Source organism: Anas acuta, chromosome 19 (assembly GCF_963932015.1).
Source record: "Anas acuta chromosome 19, bAnaAcu1.1, whole genome shotgun sequence".
Classification (NCBI taxonomy): domain Eukaryota; kingdom Metazoa; phylum Chordata; class Aves; order Anseriformes; family Anatidae; genus Anas; species Anas acuta.
This window is the reverse complement of record NC_088997.1, coordinates 7372748-7386292: the sequence shown is the minus strand read 5'-3', so window position 1 is coordinate 7386292 and position 13545 is coordinate 7372748. Positions and strand designations below refer to the sequence as shown.

General features: G+C 44.3%; 1 long non-coding RNA gene across 1 annotated transcript in view; it reads left to right on the top strand.

Annotated features, from left to right (window-relative positions):
- Positions 1-13093, top strand: part of LOC137842205 (uncharacterized) — a 47363-nt gene extending 34270 nt beyond the window's left edge. The window contains exon 3 of the long non-coding RNA XR_011088957.1: positions 8258-13093. This is a non-coding gene — a long non-coding RNA (uncharacterized lncRNA). The remainder of the gene's footprint in view (positions 1-8257) is intronic.
- The last annotated feature ends 452 nt before the right edge of the window (positions 13094-13545 follow it).

Sequence of the window (13545 nt, the reverse complement as noted above, 5' to 3'; positions counted from 1 at the left end):
AAGAGCAAGCCCCATTGTGTTGGACACTGTTCACACACAGTATGAGACAGTCCCTGCTCCCAGAGAACTTTAATATTCTTTGATAGTTCTGGGAAAGGTTTCATGAGAGAATTTCAGCGTAGAGTACAGGGCCTGCTTCTTCCTTTTAACCTGGATTACACCAGCATAATTCCACACACTTCAATCCATACCTGTCAGAGATGAGACTCTGGATTCTGTATGTTGCAGTCTCTCGTTTTAAAGCCACCGGAGCATGTATAACAAATAATCAGGAAATGAGTGGGCAGTTGGCATTAATTTCCTCCATGTCACCATCTTTGGTTTCTGTTGTGGAAACACAGCAAGGCACAGCAATTGCTATTTCAGTGCACAGAGCCATCCCCGAGCCCCAGATGGTGACCATATGATCTGTCCCTCTTATGGACCACGGACATGTTTTTTTTCTTTACTATTTGACTTCTGCATGCAAGGAGTGCTCACCTAAATCTGCCTAACCACCACAGCACCTGGGTGCAACACAGGTCCCTTTAGGAATCCAGTAAAGACCCAGACAGATGGTAAACAATTTGTGGAAAAAGCACAACCTGACTCAATTAGAATTTCCTCCATGAATAGCTCCCTATGTCAGAACTTAAGGCCCCAATTCACAGGGAAATCTGGGACCCATTTCCTCAGGAATTGCTAGCTATTTACGCAGAGAAAGTACTGCATTCTGATTTTGTTTTCTGGACAGTCTGGGGTGGGCTTTACTGCTCTCTTGAATAGGCTGGATTTATGCTGAGCTGCCAGCAATGAGATGACAAGAGATCTGTGCTTCTAAATGTCACAGCTTGTGTCCCTCAGCACCCCATCTCTCCTCCTGGCAGAAGGTGCCCAGGTAGCAGGAAGAGCTCATCAGCTGCTGCAGATGAACATCCTAACACTTATGCTGGCTTTGTCTGAAGCCCAAGAACTGCACCCAACTTGTACAAAATGCAGCAATTCACTGTCCTCTCCCTGGTAAGGAGCCCGTGACCTCCCAACACCCAACATGCAGCTCTAGCCACGATCTGGGGCTTGTTGGCATTTAGGGGAATAATGGTCCCAATGTAAGAACTGTCTATGGGACAGAGCCCCATACAACCCATAAAACACACTCCTAGAGCTGCCCTAGGAAAAGTGACAGCTATCTCTAACTGTGTCCTTTACTCCAGGCAAATCAGACTTGTCTGTGGAGTAAGACATTATAAGGGGAGAGCGGGCCTGGCACAGTCTGACCCTCAAGCAATAGTTAACGATGATCTTCCCAAACCTTCGGAGTGTATCATGTGCCCTTTCAAAGGCCCAGCCTTAGCCACACAGTCCTGTGTAAACAAAATTGGATCTAATTCCAACTCCTATGGCCTTTACTAGAGTTAAACAAAGCCTTGTAGAGCTGAATGATAACAAACCACAGGGGGAGGGAGAAATTACATGGGAAGGAAAAAAAAAAAATAAGCAAAATATCTGTTCCTGACATTTCGAAAATTCTCATTTGCCTAACTCCCCTGATTTCAGCAGAGCTGCATGACTTTACACCAGCTTCGAACTTAGTCTCTTCTTTTTTTTTTTCTTTTTTTTTTTTAATCTTTCTTCTGATGAGCTCTGAAATCAGCAGAGGTGTTCAGGCAGACGTGTGTAGGCTGTCTCAGACAGCAGGGGCTTCAGGCAAGAAGAACCTCAGGCCAACAGTGGCAAGAAAGAAAAGGTTGGTGGTGGAAGAACAGAAGATGAAGAGGGAAGCAGTGAGAGGCAATTCTTGTGGTTTGGAAGTTCCTGTGGCTCTATGTACAGTCAGCATTTCTGTCTGCAAACAGAAACATTTCTGTTTGCTTTGCAAGCCAGATTTCTCAACCTTTGGCCTTCTGACCTTCACTGTATCTGGCACTACAATCAGGTGTGAGATAGTAACTCACTGCTTGGAGCGGCAGAGCTTTTTCACTTGATCTGCCAGCCAGATAGATGGGGCCTACCCTGTCCGTCATGAGACAGAACACAGGGTGTAAGACTGCACAGGCAGAAGGCCCCCAAAAAGCTCTACTCAGAACAAAGCACAGAGCTTACCTGAGCTTAAATAATGCCACGTTACCCAATTCCAATAGAGACAGACTTCACACTTAAGGAAAATCTAAGTAAGAGCTGCCCATTGCTTTTGCATGGTGCTAAGGATCAGATAAGGTTTCCACCTGCTTGAAAATATAGCGTTATCTCTGTTGGACTCTGACAGGAGAAGAGCAAAGGGGTGTCCTTATCTTTGACCAGAAAGGTCATTCAATTTCTCCTTATGAAATTAAAATAAAATAAAGTTTTTTTTAAAAAGGCCGTACAGTTTCTTTATACCACATGCCCATGTTTATTGCCATATAAAATTCCCTGTTTGCCTACACCCCACCCAAGCTCTTGTACACACCTGCATAAGTCTATAATTTTATCCCATGAATCATTCTGTACCATCAGATCACACCCAAGTTACCAGAACTCTAAGGAAGTGGCAAGTTCATTACGCTGGTTTTCATCTTTCAATTTTAAAATAAAAGGGTTTTTTATTGCCGCCCTGAATCCACAAGTATTTCCAAAAAAAAAAAAAAAAAAAAAAGGCAAAAAGAACATGTAAAATTAATTAATTAAATGCACCGAACAAAAGGGTGTACAAAGGAAGGGAGAGCTAATAAATGATTTTTTAAGGGACTGTTTGGACCTGTCCTGCAGTGGTTATATCTACCTCACGTGGTACTGCAAATCTTAAGCATTCAAAATTCATGAGTCAGGCTCACCAAGAATCATGAGGCTGAGGAAAAATCATAATTTTCAGTTTAAATTAAAGGTTTTTGGCTTATTTGCCTCTGGGTTTTACAATAGACTATGGTTTTAAGCACTTACGCAACCTTTGAAGGACTTTTTTCCCAGGGAAGTGGAGATTTTCAACTAATCGCTTCATGTCCAACAGCTAGGTGTTTAAGGACACTACCAAACAACACAAGAGGTTGTAATCCAAAAGAAATCAAAGTGCCATGGTGTACAAGAGCAATACTGAAGTGACACAGGCTACATTTAGAATGTTCTTTGTTAGAAGCATGAAACAAAACACAGACGAGATGGAGAGAGGTATGCGGGCAAATATTGGCAAGTTGCATTTTTTCCACTTCTGTTAAAATGTAAAGGAATATACTTCCATCTTAGCAGACACTTCTCAGTTTCAACTTGTTAGATTTATCTTAGGGTTATCAAATGTGCATTTGAATCAATTGGCTTTGTGGTTTCTAGGGTTAGGCTCAGTATGCTTCTTGACTTCCAGCCATTTGGTGGCCCCTTCATTGTTACACTACTGTAACACGCAGCAATGACACAAACTTCTTGTCGTTCAATTAAAAAATGCCAAGCAGCCAACGAAGAAAATTGGACTGCCTCCCGGACAACTTAAGTTCGTGTCATATTGTCATGGGGTTGTTTCCTAGCCAGCATACTTAATTGCTGAGAAATGTGTTTACTATGTTGTATGTACATCTACTCATTTGGGACCAAGATAGGTGTGACGGAATCGTAACAGCCCAGGATTGGGCAAGAGGCTGCAACAGGCTGCCACCAGCGGGCAACTCTACCACAGTGCAAAGAGTAAACATCCGCAGTAACAGTTGTCTCTCATCCAGCCAGGAAAGAAAAGAAAAGCACAGAGTGGTTGAAGTCTCTTCTCCGCACTGGAAGGGTCTAGCTTTGCAAAGATGACTGGGCACTTTAGATCTAAGATCTCTTTCCCTTCATACACATTCATTGTGCTTTATTGCTTGCTAATGGTACAACAAAGAAATGGGCTAAATCTAATCATGCTGCAGTTGACTACAGCTGAAAAAAAGAAGTAGGAATGTGAAGTATCAGATACCTCAGTGATTCTCCCATATATATGCTCCTTCTGCTTAATGGCTTTCTGTTTTATGACCACGCAGTCCCCCTGACATTTAAAGCTGTTGCCTCCTCACCGCCTCGTTCGGCACTCTCACCGCGGTGTCCACCACTCCCAGCACTGCACACCAACCCACCTCTCTGTGTACTTTCTGATGCTTTGTGATTGGCAGCGAGGCTCAGGGTAGCAGACAAGGCGAATCCTGTAAACATGGCAAGAGATAAGGCAATACCGTGGGGAACAATAACCACAAAACTAGCTCGCAGAGTTCAAGGGATGGAGGTGTATGCATTGTTTATTTTCTGTGCTCTTGGATCAGCTGCAATTCCACATGTAAGCTAACTTCTTCAGCCCAAGCTTTCAGACCTGGAAAGTCCCTTAGCACCGAGCATTATTTAACAAAGAATATATGCTTTCTTTATCTTTTATCTATATAGGAAACAAAACAAAAACAAAACAACGGAGACATTTGAACAATGCCTACAGCTCTGACTTAGGCCGTGTCTCTGCCCTTGTTTGCACTGATGTAAATCAGAGATCCCTGTAAGAGATTTAACATAGGCCTTTACATTTCTTATCACATCGCTCCTCTGCTCCACCAGTGATCTGTTCTCTGTGTTTCTAACAACAGTGCCCGAGCCTTTGCCAAGCCACAGTTACACATGGAATGCTTTCTCTCTCCAGGCGCACATAGCGCCTGTCCCTTCTTTATACTTCCATATAAAACATGCATCTTTCATCCTGCTCACAACAAGTACACTACCAATTATACCAATCTCAGGGTTTTTTAACTCATTTCCCCAGCATTAGCTCAGCTGGCGTGCCCATCCCGTTTGTTTATGATGAATGTTTTACGACAATTACATATTCCCAGGTGCATTTAACCAGAAAAGCAGGAACAGAAAGAAGTAACAGACTTGAGACTGCCTGGGCTTGCATGGTGGCAGCAACAAATAAGTTTGCATGCTTCAAAGGCACTGATATAGCTGCTTCTGCACTTGGGGGACTCGTGACTAAAACTGGGTGGTAATGGGTTTTCCATTTCTACTCCACAGCAGATTTCTTCTTTTGGTTTGGTGCAGTTTTTGGCCAAAACGCCGGCATTTTTACCTGAGAAATCCAAGGCCGTGGCTTGCACAGTCCAGTTGTGAAGCTGGTGCAATTCTGTCTGGTGGAGGGCATTCACACCCACCCCACGCTGCTGTAGGCACAGTGGGCATGAGGCCACAGGACCAGGACATGAGGGGCAAGACCAATTTTTTTGGTTTTCTGTGATTCCCCTTTACCGCCTAATGTTCTCGGCACCCTCCCTGCTACTTCAGTAGCTCATCTGCTTCCTAACCTCTGGAGTACTTGAGGCAGAGATCACTGGATTAAATTCCATATTTTGGATCGTTCCATTGACTTCTTCATTTCTTCAAGAAGGGAAGTGACTTATTCTGACTTTAAAACCCCCATAACCCATGTTGTATTATCTAGCACTGCCAAGCACCAGCTTTGTCAAGGTCTTGAGAGAAAGGGTGAATAAAGGCGTAGACTGCTCTTCTCATGAGTCTGGCAACTATTCGTACTTCTGAGCTGCCAGGTAATATCATTTAAGTCATATTAGCCCTTTCTACCCTTGTTTGCCATAATTACTGAAGAGAAACTGATACAGCTGATGGTGACATGAGGCTGAATCTGCATCAGTCTGAAGACCTGGCAGCCATGGCACTGGGTACCATGACCAACCACCCAACACTACCTGCACTGTGCATTGCTCCATAAAATCCAGGCAGCGTGGCCTGTATGGGTTTCAGCTTGGATTGTTCAGCAGAGAAGATTCTTGAATTAAAAAAAAAATAAAATAAAGATTAAGAGACAGGGTCTGAAGCTCTGTATCAGACAGAAATAATCTGCAAAGTACATGAAGATCTGACAGACTCCATTCAACTAGCAAAGTGGGAAACAGCTGTCTGTCACTGTCTCTTCCTTGAACACAAACACATTCAAAGTCAATCCAAATCTTTCTGTTTCATCAGCAGGTTTATCCAGTTACCTGCAGGATGCAGAACAAGTTTAAGTACCAACTAGTACAAGTCAATAATGGGTGCAGCTCTATTCCCTCTGCTTCCTGTGTCTGACAAGCTGGTTGTCAGAGGAGAGAGAACCCCCCTCCCAGACACCATAGCTCTGGGACTCAGGTCTCCTCCTCCTAGATTTGCCATTTGTCTGCCCCCTTTTCTAAGCACAGCTCAGGGAGCTCTCAGTGAAGAATAAGGCTCTTTCTCCTAGACCCTTTGAGAGATTTCCTATTAGTCACTAGGATAATTAAAGGTTCCAGTTGCATTGCATTAGCACCTTTCATGTCATTAGAGTCCAGCTGCAGTGCGAGAATCACATATTTGCTGAGACTCCTGTGCCAGCCAGCATGCCGGGAGCAGAGTTTTACATTTCATCACTTTGTAAAAGAAATACAATTAAGCAGTGTTCCCTGATCATATTGCAGGGCAGGTTGCAAGAGGGGCTCTAAGCACCAATCACCGGAATGTCTGGCCAGGAGTCGTTCTCAAATGGTGCCTTGACAAGGTTTTATGAACACATTTTAATAAATCCATGGCCACCTAAGACTCCTTATTTGTCAGTATACTGCACACCAAAGCTGCTCAGGGCTTCACAGTGAAAATGCCAATTGCACTTGGGCACTTGCTTCACGCTGCACATGGTATCTCCACTTGGCTTACAGGAGAATCTTCACCCTTTATTAGTAGTGCAGGTGTTGTGCCACAGGGTTTGGGAGTTCTGAATTCACCCTCCAAAGGCTACTGGTACAGAGATTTACTTCATTATAACATTGTTAATTGACAGACTTGTGTGCCTGTCTAGTCAATAACAGCCTGTTAAAAATATGCATTAACCAGAGAGAATGAATCAGCTGCTAATAGCAGTCTCCCGATTGTCAGCTTCTATCTATCTTCGGTATTTGTCGGAACCTTGTCACTATTGTACTCCTGCGGCTCCAAGTCTCTAACATATTTATCCTCCAAACACCCCTCTGGGGCAGGGCGGTTGTTGCTCTCACCAGTTTACAGATGGGAAACTGTGATACTAAGAGGGAGAGTGATTTGCCCAAGGTCACACAAGAAATCTGTAGCAAAACAAGGAATAACACATCAGTCTAGCAAACCCAGGGGGATTAACCTACCCCCAGCCAGGACATCTTTCTTGTCTCCTTCCTCTTTCAAGTCAGCAGAGCTATTGCAATTTATACCAGCAGAAATTCTTTGAGATTCTTTAAGAACGCAGAGTCTTCTATTTATGGGTGGATGAAGTATTAACTAAATACCCCCTTGCCACATTCCCAAAATGCTGACACCCCAAAGTCAAACTTTAAAACATGAAATATGCAAACTTCAAATCTTGTTTAAAATCAGTGTCTCCTTTACACCAAGTCCCAGCCCTCCTTCTTGTCTGTCTGCATTTCTGCTAATGACCAACATCTCTAGCTCCAGGTGTAGGCAAAGAATGGCCACCTTCTGTTGGAGGTCTAGAAAGAGCAGCAGTGTTAGAAAGAGAAATGTGAACCTGTGATCTGGCTTAGAGTCTTGGCAATTACACGAGTCCTTTAGTTCATGTACCAAATATGTTTGCTTGTAATTCAATAAGCTGACATAGGATCTTAAGGGACATTAACTCATGTGTTACTGTGATTGATTATAATACTGCTGTTACATTAATGTTTCTTATGTGCTATGCAGTGAGCAAATGTAAGACAGACGTGATCCTTCATGTGAAAAGTTTGCCTTCCAAATAACATATGATAAAGGAGAAAGAGAAGACAGGGTAAGAGTGGGGCAGTTGATCTAAGAACATAGACATAAGGTAATTAATAATGGGCTGGAAACTTGCCCAGTTTGTGTGAGCCATGAATTCAGGCAAGGAAGCTAAGCAGTGCCAGTCACACTAGAGGGGAAAGATGGTGTAATCAGGTGAGAGAAAGCAGTGCCAAATGCACATTACTGCAGCATGGCTCCGCGTGTCTTGCTGCACCAGCTACAAAAATCAGCCATGCATGTGAAGCCTCGTGAACAGCCCTCTCCTACTGCTTGATGAAGCGGTGAGTGTAGCTCTGTTCCTGAGTATAAGCTGGAAACACAGATGAGAATTTTTAGTATGTGGAAAATCTAGAATTAAGATGGTAAAAACAGCAATTTCTTCAAATAAAAAGTTGTTTCATTTTCATATCTTCATTTTTTTTTATACACATTTCCAAAAAGAAGCGCACACACATGGTACTGCGTCAGGGGTACCTCCTATTTCTTCCTGCAGACAGCTTCAAACCCGTCTCTGTTTCTATTCCAGGACCTCAGCTGGACACAAGGAGGCACTGTCAGAAGAAAAGCAGCATGGTTTCTGTTGGGCTGGGGGGAGACCCAAACCACCAGTTCCAGTTCCTCTGCCTGCCTTTCCTCCCTGTGATTTCTCTTGCTCTCCACAGCACCGGCAAGGCTGCTTCAGGAAGTCAACCCCCCCACTCCACTCTTCTGTGTCTTGCAGGCAGTTGTGGCTTCAGCTGCTGCAGAACGTGATGACTCTGCAGGTTTCTCCTTCCTGTCCTCAGAGTCTATCAACCTCTCCATCAAGAGGGGCCACTCAAGTCGGTGCAGATGCAGTAGCTACCAGCCAGCCGTGGCTACTGGCTGGCATCAGTCAAGAGGAAAGGAGAAGTACACAGGAAGGCCTGCCCAGCTGTGCAATAGCCACAACAAGCCCTTCCTGGAAAAAAAAAAACACGAAGGATTTCAGCCTTTTGAGAAGCCCCAAGGATTTTCCTCCACCTTCCTACAGGTGGAGCGGTTGGGCAGACACTTGCCTGAACCCTCCTCGAGCCCTCCCAGCCCACTAACAGCAGGCTTTCTGTCCAAAACACTCATGTGCAATTAGGCAAAGCAAACTTCAAAGCCGTCTAGCCCACTGACCCAAGATGGGACAACCTAATTAAAAGAATTAGCTACAGTGTCAGCTTTTACCGGGACAGACCTTGCTGGAGGTAGAAAAAAGTCTGAACTGGGTTCTCAAAGCTGTAGGTTAGTCTCCTACCAAGGAGGAACTGAGATCAGGGCTTTGAGAACAGTATTAGTATTAGTTGAATATCTGACATGTCCATTTTCAACTCACTAAGGTCTGGCCTTGATCATTTCTAGTGCTCATAAGATGGTAAAATATCAAAGGAAAGCTCCTTGTGCAATGGATGAATGCCGTCATCGCAGGGAGGGTTCCCCAGGCAGCTGATCCTCAGACTGTGAGCTAAGCAAGTAGCTCTGCCTATCTGCACCACTCCAAAACGGACACAGCAGCTAGGTCTGGAGGTGGCACAACCCTGTATCTGCCTGTACCTGAAACCAAAGCACGATACGCAAATGAAAGGTGGCTCAGAAACTGCAGACAGCACGGTACGGGTAAACAACAGTGAGTAAATTCCCTTTGTAAGAAGCTGGTAAACTGTATGTTCCAAATGAGAATTGGGTTAACCCCATTTATTTGCTTTGCCTCTTGTATGCCCTGCTGGCAATATTAATTATTAAAGAGGTGTAAGTCCATTCAGAAATAAAAGCCCTAACAATCCATAACAGTCCCATTAATTAACACCCTGAACTTCCTTTGCACTATGCAAGTACACGTTTAGTGCCAGGCACAAAGCCACTAAACCCAGGGAAAGTCTCCAGCATGTGGGCTACTCAAATGCTCACAGATATTGGTGAATTCACAACTTTTTGGTGAGATGGATCAGTATTGTTAACCCCATTTTACAGACAAGGATATTGAGGAAGAGAGAAGGGAAGTGACTCACTGAAAAAAAAAAACACCCTGTATTAGAGACAGGAATAGGACTCAGATCTCGTGACTTCCATTCCTGAGCCTTAATCACGATTAGATCGAAGCTGTAGAGCTTTGCTTCGCAAGTTCTGCAGACTGTGAGGGAAGAGGGGAGAAACGAGAGGTGGGAAGGGTGCGGAGCTCCTTTGAGTCAAAACGAAATGCAAGTTTCCTGGAATGGAGCCACCACTAATTTCAATAAATTTACTTAGATCTTGAGCTTTGGGATGGCATGAGCAGCTGTGAGTCATCTTGGCCAGTCAAAGGAATAATTAATTGTTGTGGGCAAATCTCAAAAGGTTTAGGGGGTCAGGTAAGGTAAGCAGTTAAGCTTATCCTTGCCTGCTCTTTTCTGCTCTGCAGACTATGCTGGAGACACTCACCAGAACACTCACCCCATGGTTTCCTTATGCCAGATCTATCCATCTGCTGCACACACTTTCTGCCTCATCTTATATTTTGATTATAAACTATTCATTGCTGGGATTGTCTCTTTTTAAGAGGTTTTTATAGCACCTGCCATGGCACAGCTCTGATCCATAGAAGGATAAAGCAGTCTCAGACATTCAGCCATCACCCAAATAGTAATAAAGGCTGAAAAGTTTGGCTCCTGAGATTTTTCATGCTTCCTGATTAGAGCAGGAGTGGTTTCCTTGTGGGGCTTTGATAGTTTTGCTCCCAGCACAGCTCACAACCAGGAAGTACAAGAATGCAGAGCAATGATAGCCAGAATTTGCAGAACAGCTCAGCGTGCACGATCAGAAGCAGATTTGCAAAAGAGCTCAGCTCCCATTTAGGCACCAAAATCAGTATCTAGATTTTCAAAAGTGCCAAGCTGGCGGGCTACACAACTCTTTAGCAAATACAGCCCTCGTGGCAGCTTGTGAGCATTTAAGGATCTGGCTCAGCTTTTCAGGCTGAAATGGCACCAGAACAATGTGAAAAGTCTCACCTTGACTCATTGAGTATTTTAATTTATTTTTTACAATTTTTAGCGCCTCTCAGTGCTGTAGGATGAACCATGTAAGAAAAGTGTTGTCTTCTTTGACAGCTCTTCATTCCAAACAAAAATGCAAAGCTAGGAGTAGAAAGATGCCTTTTCTGCCTATTGTGCTGCCCTGAAATCTCAGCTTCTCTCTGGCTGCAGTCCTTAGGCAGTGCCTGAGGTCGGTGACTGTACTTTGGCACTCCAAGGGTCATACCCAGGCAAAAGAAAATCCCACAGAAAAAAAGAGAGCTAGCTCTGTAGTTTCCTCCCCAGTGTTCCTACTTCAGATCTCATCTCTGAGTCAGGGAGGCAAGCAGTATCCTACACGATGGATTGTCACTTAGGGCTCCAGCTTGCTCCTTGAATGGGGCAGGACAGGAAGCTGTAACTGGGCTGCTGACAGCCTGCTCCGGCTCTGTCCCGGCTTCACCTCACAGTAGAGCACTGAGGAACATCTGGCTGTGAGGGTGACCAGGGGGTCCTGTCTCATGCCAAAAGCCATCAAGGCTCCTTGCAAGTATGACAGGCTGTCAGCAGCTGCTTGGTGATCGCTGGCATGTTTGCAAGGCACAACTGTTGGCATTTAATTACAAGGCTGATACCTAATAGCACATCTCCTCTGAGCTGGGCTGGCACTGCGGCGCTAAAGGGAAAGGGGACGGAGGAGAGGAAGGAAGAGAAATCCACACTGCTCTCTGAAATCACCAGAGAGAGTCTGCTACACAGGGGGAACACCTCAACTACAGGAGATGTTCCTTACAGCTGGATAAGAATTCACTACTGAAAGTTATTTGTGCCCAAAAAATGACAGCATCCTTGAAATTCAAGAAACTTAGTGGCTTGTTAGACTCAGGAGGGGTCCTGACCAACCCTGGCCACATTTCTGGATAGCTTGCCCAGTAAGGTCCCATGGAGCACAGGGTTTCTGGGATGTGTGGTCTGGGGACAGCCTCTCCACAACATCACACTGGTCAGAGAGCCATGAAGCTGGCAATATTATGGCTAGTGGGAACATTCCCATTGCAGATTTGGCCCAGTAAGTGTTTTTTGTGCGTCCCTTGCTTCCCATCTGGGCCTGCTGCCTCACTGTGTGGCTGCTCCTTTTCTGTTCTAGAGCAAAGACAAACAGTTGTGCCAAGCTATTGGCGGTTTGAAATGAGTTTGATTTTTCACTGGAGTACAGCAGAGGTACTCCACAGCCCAAGTCGAGCAGGGGAGGTGACGACTAACATACCTGTGGAAGCCCTGAGAACCTCACTGAGAGCCGATAGGCATGCAGGAATTTAAAAGCCCTGAAGCCACGTCTGAACCAGGAACTTCAGAGCACAGACTTTCAGGTTCAGTTTCATTTTGAAACGTCTGTAAAGAAACATTTTGATATTTAAAAACCATTGTAATTTATTTTCCCTTCCATGGGAAATTTCAAATATGTCATTTTTTTTTTGCTCTGAAACAGAACCTGTCAACTCCCACCCTCAAATTTTCCAGGAATTTCCCCAATTTTTCAAGTTCTAGGATTGCCCATAAAGACATGCTGACTTTCAACCTTCTCTAGTGCCATTACTCCACAGCCTTTTTTCCAATTATGATTACATTTTAAAGAAAGAGTTTATAATCCCCTGCCAAAAAAAAAAAAAAAAAGTGCTTCTTTTAGGTTCCAAGTCTGGAGAAAGGTTCCCTTTTGTTCCTACTAAAGAGATATGTTGCCTGGTGCTGACTGGGAGCGGAGACACTCCTGCATTCCCAGCCCTGACACTAACTGCCCCTGTGGCCCCAGGCTAATCGCTTAAATGCTCTGGCTCAGTCTCCCCATTGGTAAAACAGAGATAATGATACTTACCATCTTCTTCGCAGGGGTGTTGCAGAGAAATAATTAGTTTGTCTCTGTAAAGCACTTTGAAGATAAAAAGCACAATACAATTGATAATAATTATTGCTATGCAGACTGGTTCTCCCCTCCCTAACAACTTACTGATGCAGAAAGGTAAGGAAAGCCCTCAACTGAACCAAGCGTCTCTCCTGGTGTAGCCCCAGTTTCTGCAAAAGTGCATCTCAGCCCAAAACCATAAGCCAGACACCCCCAAATTTTGTAAAAGTCAAATCTGGTTTAGTGACCCTAGCTTTAACTTACCAGAGTTAGATTCATCACTGCTCGGAAAAGAGATTTGTTTTTCACTGTCTCTTTTTCTCCAGTCCCTCGCAGTTTTTAATAGCATTCTGTGCCTTCAAAAGCTTCCACCAGTCCCTGATACCTCTGCCTTTCCTGGCATGGGGCAGCAGCTTATTATACACCAGTTTGTTACAGCCTCTGCTTCAAAGCCCCACAGTTCAAAGGGTCCTAGAAGTGTTGAACAGGTCAGCACTTTAATGCTGATCCACACATCTTTAGAGGGCAGTCACATAGCCCCAGTTTTGTTCCTGGGGGAAACAGAGAACAACTGGTTTGTAGAGTTCCCTTTGGCCTTAAAACTGGCCAAAGAATTGGATGCTCCTGGTGGCAAAGATCAAGCGTCAAGGAACCCTGTAGGGGCTGAGCATGTAGGGCTGTGATGTAGTGAATGAGGGAAAATGTATCTTTATGAGTCACTGACTTGTTCCTAATGGGAGCTGCAGAGGAACAGAGCAAGAAAAAAGGGAGAGGGGAGTAAAAGAGAAAAAAAAAAAAAAAAAAAGTACCAGAAAGGATAAATCGATCTAAACTAGTTCTTTCCATGCACTTATTTTTCAAGGCATGTGACAGAGTGATGGAACACCTAGAGATCAGCCAAACCAGACCAGAGAAAAT